This window comes from Etheostoma cragini, chromosome 2 (assembly GCF_013103735.1).
Source record: "Etheostoma cragini isolate CJK2018 chromosome 2, CSU_Ecrag_1.0, whole genome shotgun sequence".
In the NCBI taxonomy this organism is placed as follows: Eukaryota; Metazoa; Chordata; class Actinopteri; order Perciformes; family Percidae; genus Etheostoma; species Etheostoma cragini.
The window spans coordinates 19,740,523-19,749,876 of NC_048408.1; the positions used below are offsets into that span (position 1 = coordinate 19,740,523).

General features: G+C 39.9%; 1 long non-coding RNA gene across 1 annotated transcript; it reads left to right on the forward strand.

Annotated features, from left to right (window-relative positions):
- The first annotated feature begins 1,422 nt into the window (after nt 1-1,422).
- On the forward strand, nt 1,423-2,168 carry LOC117960669. The gene is made up of 2 exons (XR_004660200.1): nt 1,423-1,478; nt 1,652-2,168. It is a non-coding gene; the product is annotated as an uncharacterized LOC117960669 (long non-coding RNA).
- The last annotated feature ends 7,186 nt before the right edge of the window (nt 2,169-9,354 follow it).

The following is a 9,354-nucleotide window of genomic DNA, read 5'->3' on the forward strand; positions in this document are numbered from 1 at the left end:
GCAACTGACGCATGTTTGCCAGAGCACTGGACGGATGTGCAGGACTGGAGCATAGAGAAGAGACAAAACCACAAAGTAAGACCGTCTCTGACCTCTGAAACACTTCTGTCCTACTCTCTCACACAGCACCCTGAACATGATGTACCCCGGTTTCAAGGAATAGGCTTTCTTACAGCTTTTGCAAATTTAACTTTAAACAGACTAAACTCAGAGCTGCATGTTTTCTCCCAGTTCAGTCAATACTACATCATTTAGACTAGTCTGTTGTGGATTCTTTGTAAAATGCCTCCGGATGTTGTCCAGCAGGTGAATCAAAGTCCGTGCTCCTTTACTTATCACCCAACTTTATTGCATAAAATCATGTGTCATGTGAGTTAAGAAATTTAAAAAAGTTTTTGATCAGCACATTATGCATTGAGCTTGTTAGTGTTATACATTTACTTATATTGTGTGACCCTCTATATGTATGTGTGGGACATCATGTGGTGATTGCATTTCTGATTGTCCTTAATACAAATACACAATCTATACGTTAAAAGAGTTTGACACCAGTAGTTCTCCCTGTAGGCCAGGTGATCTGCATCTTCTTATTGCTTTTTGATAGAGTTAATGTTAAACGGATATACAAATCTGTAATAATTAATGTATTAATTTGCTTCTTAACGAAGTAATTAACGCAGATGCATTACATAACAGTCATTACGAAGTACCATTACCCTGTACTGTGCTCAAAGTAATTATAACAGAAAGGACAAACCTGCCTGTTGGCAGAAAGCCGTCTCGAGCTGGTTGTGAATTTTTCCTTTATCTGGCAAGTAAACATCCAAAACAAACTTTCTATCCATGCGAGTGCCTGACAGACAGCTGTCATGTTATTCATTAGATGATGGTTTTCCAAATAAATACAAAGCCATCTTTGCCATTACTAATTTTGTTTGTTTTTCATGTGCACTAAAACAAAAACAATTTAAATTTGCTGAATTTCAATGAAGATCTCTGCTAATCTGCTAGGACTGTGTGTGTGTGTGTGTGTGTGTGTGTGTGTGTTTGTGTGTGTGTGTGTGTGTGTGTGTGTGTGTGTGTTTTACAGCCTTTGTATAAATGAAAATGGCTTTTACCTGTAATTTTGCATTTTTCTTTCAGATTTGGTGAATAAGCTTATATTTAATATATTATAAATATTTTAGACATTAGATCTTATGGACATTAGAGTTGCCATGATCCTTGGCAACTAGACTAAACAACCTTTCTGTTAAAAGTCCAGTAAAAGGGAGCACTTCATGTAGCTTGCTTAATATTACATCGACTAAAATGTGAGAGGTGGGTCTGCTTTGATCAAAAAGTGCAAGATCCAATTCCGCTTTGCAACATCTCTTTCTTAATGATGAAATACTTCACATTGCTTTCTTGCTCTCCTTTCCCCACAGATGTGGGTTGCAGATGTGGAAGGTGTCCTCAGGTCCATGATGAGACAGCTGGTGAGTCTTTGTCATTTTTAAAATAATAATATTATGACTGGATAGATAAGTCAATTATCTACAAACTGGATATGATGATTCTGAAGGATACTTGCGTTTTTGAAAGTAGTTGTTTATTGCTCATTGTTGCCAGTGAAGTGTCTGAAAACTAACTTTCCCTCTCCTGTTCCTAGAATGCTTCTCTGGAGAAATATCCTCATTTTAAAAGTGGAAACACCCCAGAATGTCATCCTCCATCTTCTTTAAACCACATCAGGTCCCTCTACAATCAACCAGCTAATCCGTAGAGGCGGCTTTAGATGTTTTTAAACTATTTGAAGGCAGAACTCAATAGGTTTTAAACTATTGATTGTTATAAACGTTTACTTGTTTATTATTCCAGCATGATGGGGACACCAAAGATTAGCTGCCATACAGCGTTGTGTCTTTGTGCCATGAGCCCTAAAATTGTAGCATAAAGTATAGTTGTTTAAACCCAGTTTTCTTGGTAAACCTCACCACTTGGATTGGTCATGCAAGGATCCCTTACCCTAAGCTGTTTATTAATTTCACACCCGATTGTCTCAATCCACTGTCCCATGAGCAACGAAAAGAAGTTTCCAATTTGAGGTTATCCTGGAACGACTGCTAACTTTTTGATCATTACTCTGCTGACCTGACCAGAAATAAACCAGTATTTTCCTTGATGTACACGGCCTGCTGCATCTTTTTATGACGGTGGAAATCCACATCCAAGCTATCAGGGTAATACTTTAGCAACATTTTACATTTTACTCTCTGCATGGTGATTCTCAAGCGTTTCAAATGATGCCTAAATCATATACAATGGCGATTGAGCCCTCTGGAAGTACAGATGTTTTTCATCTTTTTATGAGCTGGACAATATCCTGTGCCAACAAATTAGATCTTATTTTTTCCTCTGTGATTAAATAAATAATTGAATCCTTGTTGATATGAAGGTAGCTTTCCTGTTTGGCTATCAGTGTTTACTCAATTTATGTTCCACTGGGACCAACAGGCCACAAAGTTATTTTTGAAAAGGGACCTAAACCACCACTGTGACAGGGATACAGCAGACTGTTATGCATCTACTCTATTAAAAACTCTATTATCGTAAATGACTCTGTTTGCCATTGTAACAACTGTGTACCAAATCCCTGTAGTGATGATAAACTACTTGGGGAACTAATGTCCCTAATATGTCCCCATAAACATGAACGCCCCTGCCAAGCGTGCACTCTGAATCCGCCTGTGTAATCAAGGCAGTATAGGACACAGATATCTGCCGATAGTGGCGGCAGCACTTCCATATCTCCCTGTGCCTCCTGCCCTGATGAGCCTTTCTGACTCAAATTACAAGGTGAAAGCAGGGCTTTTGTAGAGCAGCTTGTGTAATGAGTGTGGTCTTCCTGCGCACTCTGGCAGACCATGGGAGTTAATCTAATGATGGGGAGAGAGCCATGATTCCTAATGGCCTCAGAGAGAGAGACACAGAGGGAGAGAGAGAGAGAGAGAGAGAGAGAGAAAGAGAGAAAGAGAGAGAGAGCAAGAGAGAGAGAGAGAGAGATGGAGACACTAATACGTAGTCCTCTTTCTTTCCCAATTACTGGGGCAACACACTTGTACTGCAGACTTAATCATATCTTTACTAGACCTTCAATAGATTTAATATAGAAAAAAACACTAAGCAAGGACTGGGAAGTATCAAAGGAGCAGAAGTGAACTTATTGGCTCTTGAGAAGCTGATTATAGTTGTGTTGTTTACTGTTTTCAGTAAAAGAAAGGAGGACATTCAGACATCAAGTCAATATTGTGACCTGTTTGGAAGCCATGTATCATGACTCACAGTACCCTACAGGCTTTGTTTAATGTATGTGTACATGTTATTATACCATAAAGCACGGGTCAGAAAAACTGGAAAAACTTTTTTATTTATTTATACATTTATAAAGCTGTTTGTCCTAGGTTTGTATCTGAGGAAAGATGTCATTTTGCCCCCCAAAAATAACAATGTATTTTCTGTGTTGCACCAAAAGATTGGATAATTAATTGGTACAATTGACATGAGTGGTCTGCTTCAAATATGGTTGTATAAAAGTAAAAATGTTGTTGACTTAAAAACAAGACTAAGAGTCTATGCTAATAGCTTTGTGAGGCTGTACTTAAAAATGCCAACCTCAGCATAATAACATGCTGATGTTAAGCAAGTGCAATTGTTACCTTGTTATCTCAGTTTAGCATATTTGCAGGCTAACATTTACTAATTAGCCCTAAAAACTTAGTACAGCTGAGGCTGATAAGGATGTTAGTGTTTTAGGTATTTGATCATTAACCAAAGTATAAATTTAAATTTTGACCTGATGATGGTGCTAGTTAAAAGTCCACCCGCCAGGCGCCCAGATGGCTCAGTTGGTAGAGCGGGTGCTCATGTGTAGAGGTTTGCTCCTCAACGCAGCGGGCCAGGATACAACTCTGACCACTGGCTCTTTGCTGCATGTTATTGCCCATTTAAAAAATGCCCCAAAAATAAAGTTCAAATAAAAAAAATGTCAGCCAGTAACCAAATGTATTAAACTACTTTGTGAGGCGGACATAGATGTTTGAACCATATATCACACCAACAAATTCCATGGTTGGTGAGATATTTTACAAAAAACAACAACTAAATTAATTTCCCCTTGCAGGATTAATGAAGTATATCTTAATCTTTATCATGTCAACCTCAGGGTGGTGCTAGAGGAAAAGCCAAGGAATCACCAAAGTTAGTGGGTTTAAGTCATCTGCGAACCATGAATGTCTGAACAGAATTTCATGGTAATCCATCTAATAGTTGTTGAGATATTTCAGACTGGACCACAACGGTGGACTGACCAACAGAGCTTTAGCGGAGGACCTCAGCTTGTGACACTAACACAGAACATCTTATAATGGTATTAAACATATACTGGTGTACTGTAAGGTGTTGCTGTGTATGCAATTAGACCCTAATGCTGTACATATAGTTTAATTTAGATGATGTGATATCCAGTAATTCAATGTTGTCTTCACATATGTACACATGTGTCATGAATGAATAGTGATATATCATCTATATATGTACCTTCAGCTTCACTGGAAGAAGACCATTTGTGGTCACAACGTTGTTAAGTCCAGGTAGAACAAAAGAAGTATGGCAATATTGCCATCTTGCTTGCAATATTGGGGTATTTTCTTTGTTTGTTTTTGTCCAAGTAACACTTCTCTTGTTCTCTGTTGCCCGAAATGCCTGCAAACAGATGTGTTTCTGTGGTAACTCACACAGTGATGAGAACACCTAATAATCAGCAGCAGGTTGATACAGCAGCCTCCTGCAGTGAGAGCAAAAGTCTGATAAGATGCCACTCAAAGGCAATTAGCACGAAGCAGCAACAATAGCCCTACTCGAAACTCTTAACAAAACCCTCACACACACACACACACACACACACACACACACACACACACACAGATGAAAACGCATACGCTCTCTTTCTCTTTCTTTCTCTGTTATTTTATATGTGGCAGTTTTTGTCAGGGGCCTTGAACGGGTTGGAGAGGTTGTGAGAATAGCAAGGTGTCCCCTCAGCCGGCATGATATGCTCGTTCTCTTTAGGGTTCCACTTTAGGAAATGAGCAGCGACATACAGAGAGCCGACCCTGTGGTTGACACTGTGATGGAGGAAATGAGACGATGGAGAACAATGGTGAGCAGCCTGGTAGTAGTCATTGCCATGCTAATATTGTAAAGGGTCTAAAAACATCAGACACACAAGCTGCAAATCTTTATTTTGACCAAAGCCTGTATGTAGCACCCTGCTAAATTTGTTATATATAATTACTATTGCATAAATATATAGAAAAACATAGTTGGTAAGATGTTGAAGTGTCCTCCGCTGTAAGTAGCCCATGAACATCTCTGCTTTTCTTCTCTATTGGGTGACAATTTTTGTTACTAGCCTGTCAGTGGCAATCAGAGAGGAGTCTTGTAAGCTACCAGTTTTTTTTGAGGGGGCTGTACAGAGCAAGACACAGATTGAGAGTGAGTGGCACTCATAGACAGTTAAAGAAATGGACCAACAGTTCCCGTTGTTCTGGATGGAGACCAGTGAAGGATATTAGAAGCAATTTTCCGGTGATGGCCGAGCGTTACTGCGCAGCCTCCAACCAATTCTAGACAACGTAGATGTGACGTGGGCAACCTGTCTGAAAGTCTTCTGGTAGCTGTGCCAAGAGAAATCTCAACCGTTCCCAATCTTGCACGGACGGAGAGTTTAGGTATATATTAGGAGATAACATAGGCACAGGCTCATTATTGCTAACGAAAATGCTAGTTAACATTAGTAATTAAACCTAAACAGCTAATGTAAGTTGAAACTGTCTGCGAGCTTCCCCTGACAATACAGTGATTAGTCAACTATGTGACGGTAAGGCACGTGGTTATGACTAAATCGTTAGCCTAGTTTTAGAAAAACGTCTGCTACGGATCCATAACTTGAGCTACACGGTAATGGAGTCTTTGTACTCCATTGGAGGTAGTGGAGTCACCCCCTTGGTGTCACAGTGAGTCAAGTGCAGATCTGAGTCGCGCATGCGTCACTTTGCGACAAGTAGCCTAAAAGATGGTAATGAAAAATATATCATGAATATATATAATGAAATGAAATGAAATAAAGTTTGTTCTCTGTTGACTACAAGCTAGCGATCAAACACAACAACGGCTGTCACTTGAATGGAGTTTTGAGTTACCGTTAGCAATCATACAATCACAGATAGCTAAAGCTTTTTTGAAATAACTTCCATCTTCTGTTATTGTTTGCAATGAGAAAAGTGTTTTATCTCATGGATTTCACAAACTTCAGTTTGACACGTTATGCCGTAAATCGTTTAACTGTGAGCATGAGCAACTGACATCTGCCCTCGACTAGAGCCGGCCTGACTCGCCTCACATCAGGTATGACACGTCACGCCGTAAAGCTGAGCATGTAGGACACTCATGTGAAAAGGGGGGCACAATAAACCAGAATGAATAGCTATAGATGTGGGGAGGGCCCGCAGAGGATTGCCCATACAGGGTCAAAATGTTGTGCCATGCCCCTGGCACACACTTCTAGTGGGTCATAAGTGAAGATTGGGAGGGATTACTTTAGTATCTGTCTACACATACAAAGTCCTACATATTATCTACCTTCAACATTGTCCAAACGATACCAAATATTAAATTGATGCCTTAATTTTGAAAGTGTACATGCAGAGATTCGACCGCTGCCTGCCAACAGGTCATGCAAGCTACAGCACACAAGACTGCTTCAGTGAACACACCCTCAGGACAAGGAGCGAGTAGGTCAGGTCAGGTCAGTATTGCCCACTGGCCACTATATTTAATGCAATTAATTGGTAATTGCAATTCAAGAGTAACATAGAGTCCCTCTGATCAAGTCAGGCAAGTTTGTTCGGTCATTTTGCAAGACTGCATATCAACCCCTGTGACACAGTGCTCATACCATCATGCTAATCAGCTGCCTCTGTTCAAATCCCCCACAACCACGCTCCAACAACCACGCCATGAAAATGGAGGTGACACAATAAACCACATCCAAATATAATGAGGAGTGATTCCCTCGCTGCAGAGGGAGAGTCCTGGGCTTTCCCCCTGACTGTTCTTTTTGGCATCTCCTCAGTTCAGCAAGTGACTCAGCCCTTTGGATGCTCCATGGCTACTGGGTGGCAGCTGAGTTGAATTAAAGATGGCCTAGTGGGCCCCCGAAGGTTCTTTTATTTCCCTGGTGTTGTCAGGGACAGGATGCTGGAGTTTCCTGATGATTGCAGGTGAAACCAACCTCTGAGAAGAGAGGTGCTCACTTAATAATGCCAATGACTCATGCATGAGGGATCAGTACATGAAAACATATGTCAAAATTGGCATGCTAAAAATTTCAGTATGTAACAAAACAACAATTAGTCAATTAATGGATTAGTTGATTGACAGATAAATAGTAAGCAACATGCTTGTCGATCGACCCACCAATCAATTCAGTTTTCAAGCTAAAGAACCAAACTTTTACTGGTTCCAGCACCTTGAATGTAGGCCCAAATATTTGCTCATTTTCTTAAAAACGTTAAAGTAAAAGAACAATACAGAAATGTCAACTTATGCACTGCGAAATTATGAATGTTCACTATTTTCTGATATCTATCTTAATATTATCCTTTTTTATTGGTGAAGAAAGACAACAACAGGTGATTTAACAGAGATAGACTGTAGTAACTTCCTGGAATCCTGACATCCTTGTGAATCGGCCCAAGAAATAGTCCTCCACGTATCTCCACTTAAAACAACAAATTGCTTTTGCACTTTGGTTTTGTATAGATTAAACAAATTAGATATCTTAAATTAGGAGCTTTTGAGCTGCTGGTAGGGTGGTTTTGTTACTGTTGGCCAGATCCAGGCTAGCTGTAGTAGGAGTGGAAAAGGACACAAAGCTGAAAAAAACATGTATAGATTACATTTATTTCAACCCCTCAACATCCAGTTTTAACCCTTTTATGTCAACAGTTTTATGGTTGAAAAAATCCACTGAACACTGACTGACAGTTTCTCACACTGTATATTCAGCTTTTTGTTAAACAAGTGGTTAAAACGGAAAATGACTATAGTTAACAATAATGACTTTGTGCATTAGAGAATAATGAAAGAATAAATAAACAAGCGTTTAACTAATTTCCCCACAATTCACTCTGACAGTTTCTGGTTTCTTAGATCTCCACTACTTCTCTGGGTATAAACAAGTTTATGCATGCAGCTCCTGTCGCCATTTGTTTGTGAAACAAATGACAGTACTTTAAAAAAAGAAAATCCCATTTTCAGTTTTTGGAGTAATAAAGGAAGGATTTTGCATGAAATGATACAAAATGATGATTCTCCACATAGCATCTAGGCAGCCATTTCTTGATTAGATTGAAATGATTCATTTCATAATAAGTGGCAGTATATTGTCATTGTTATTCGCATCATTTCAGAGCTCAAAACGTTTTATTGTTTGCCAGCGAGAGGCAGGTCTGTATCACTCTTACATAATTAAGCCAGCGCTTTGACAAAGGGAGGGGCATTTGAAGAAACAGAGCAGAATTAAGGGGTAAGTGAAGGAGAGCCAGTCAGACAGGCGGACCCTTTCTGCAAGCCATCAGTGCTAAGCGACCCAGACGAGGAATCTGTCATGATGAATGCCAATGCTAACTAAAGGCTGAGGTATATGGCATTCCTTCCTCCCACTCAGTTATCTGTCAGTGTGTGTGTGTGTGTGTGTGTGTGTGTGTGTGTGTGTGTGTGTGTGTGTGTGTGTGGGTGATGATAGGGCAAAGGCAGACTCAGTGTTTGTTATATAAGCAATAATTGAGGTAATGTATTGACCGTATTGATATGCACTGAGTTGACATCTGTGCTGCATTACCCTAATAACAGAAAATGGATGCTTATAAGTTATTAAGCTTGTGTCAATGGGCTCATGTTTGGAGATGAAACCAGATGGTGAGGAATGCCAGTTGATGGCAATTAGTTCTAACTGGGGCATGTGTAGTATGCAGTAAAACTATGGTTGTTTTCATTGCCCTTTTGAGATGAAACCTCTTAAAACTGTACAAGCACATATGGGCGACTGACTGTCTTAAATCCCATGAAAAACACCATATGCAGGGACGGCCCTCTTCCCCCTTCAAGGCCAGGCAGCAATAGAGCTCCCAGCTGGAGAACGGTGGAAGTGAGAATCTACTGTCTCTATTCATGGCTCCTCTCCCGCTCCTCAGCTGTGCCATTTTCAATCAATAGCTTTTAGAAAATCAGTATCTACCCTGCAGTTTGAAA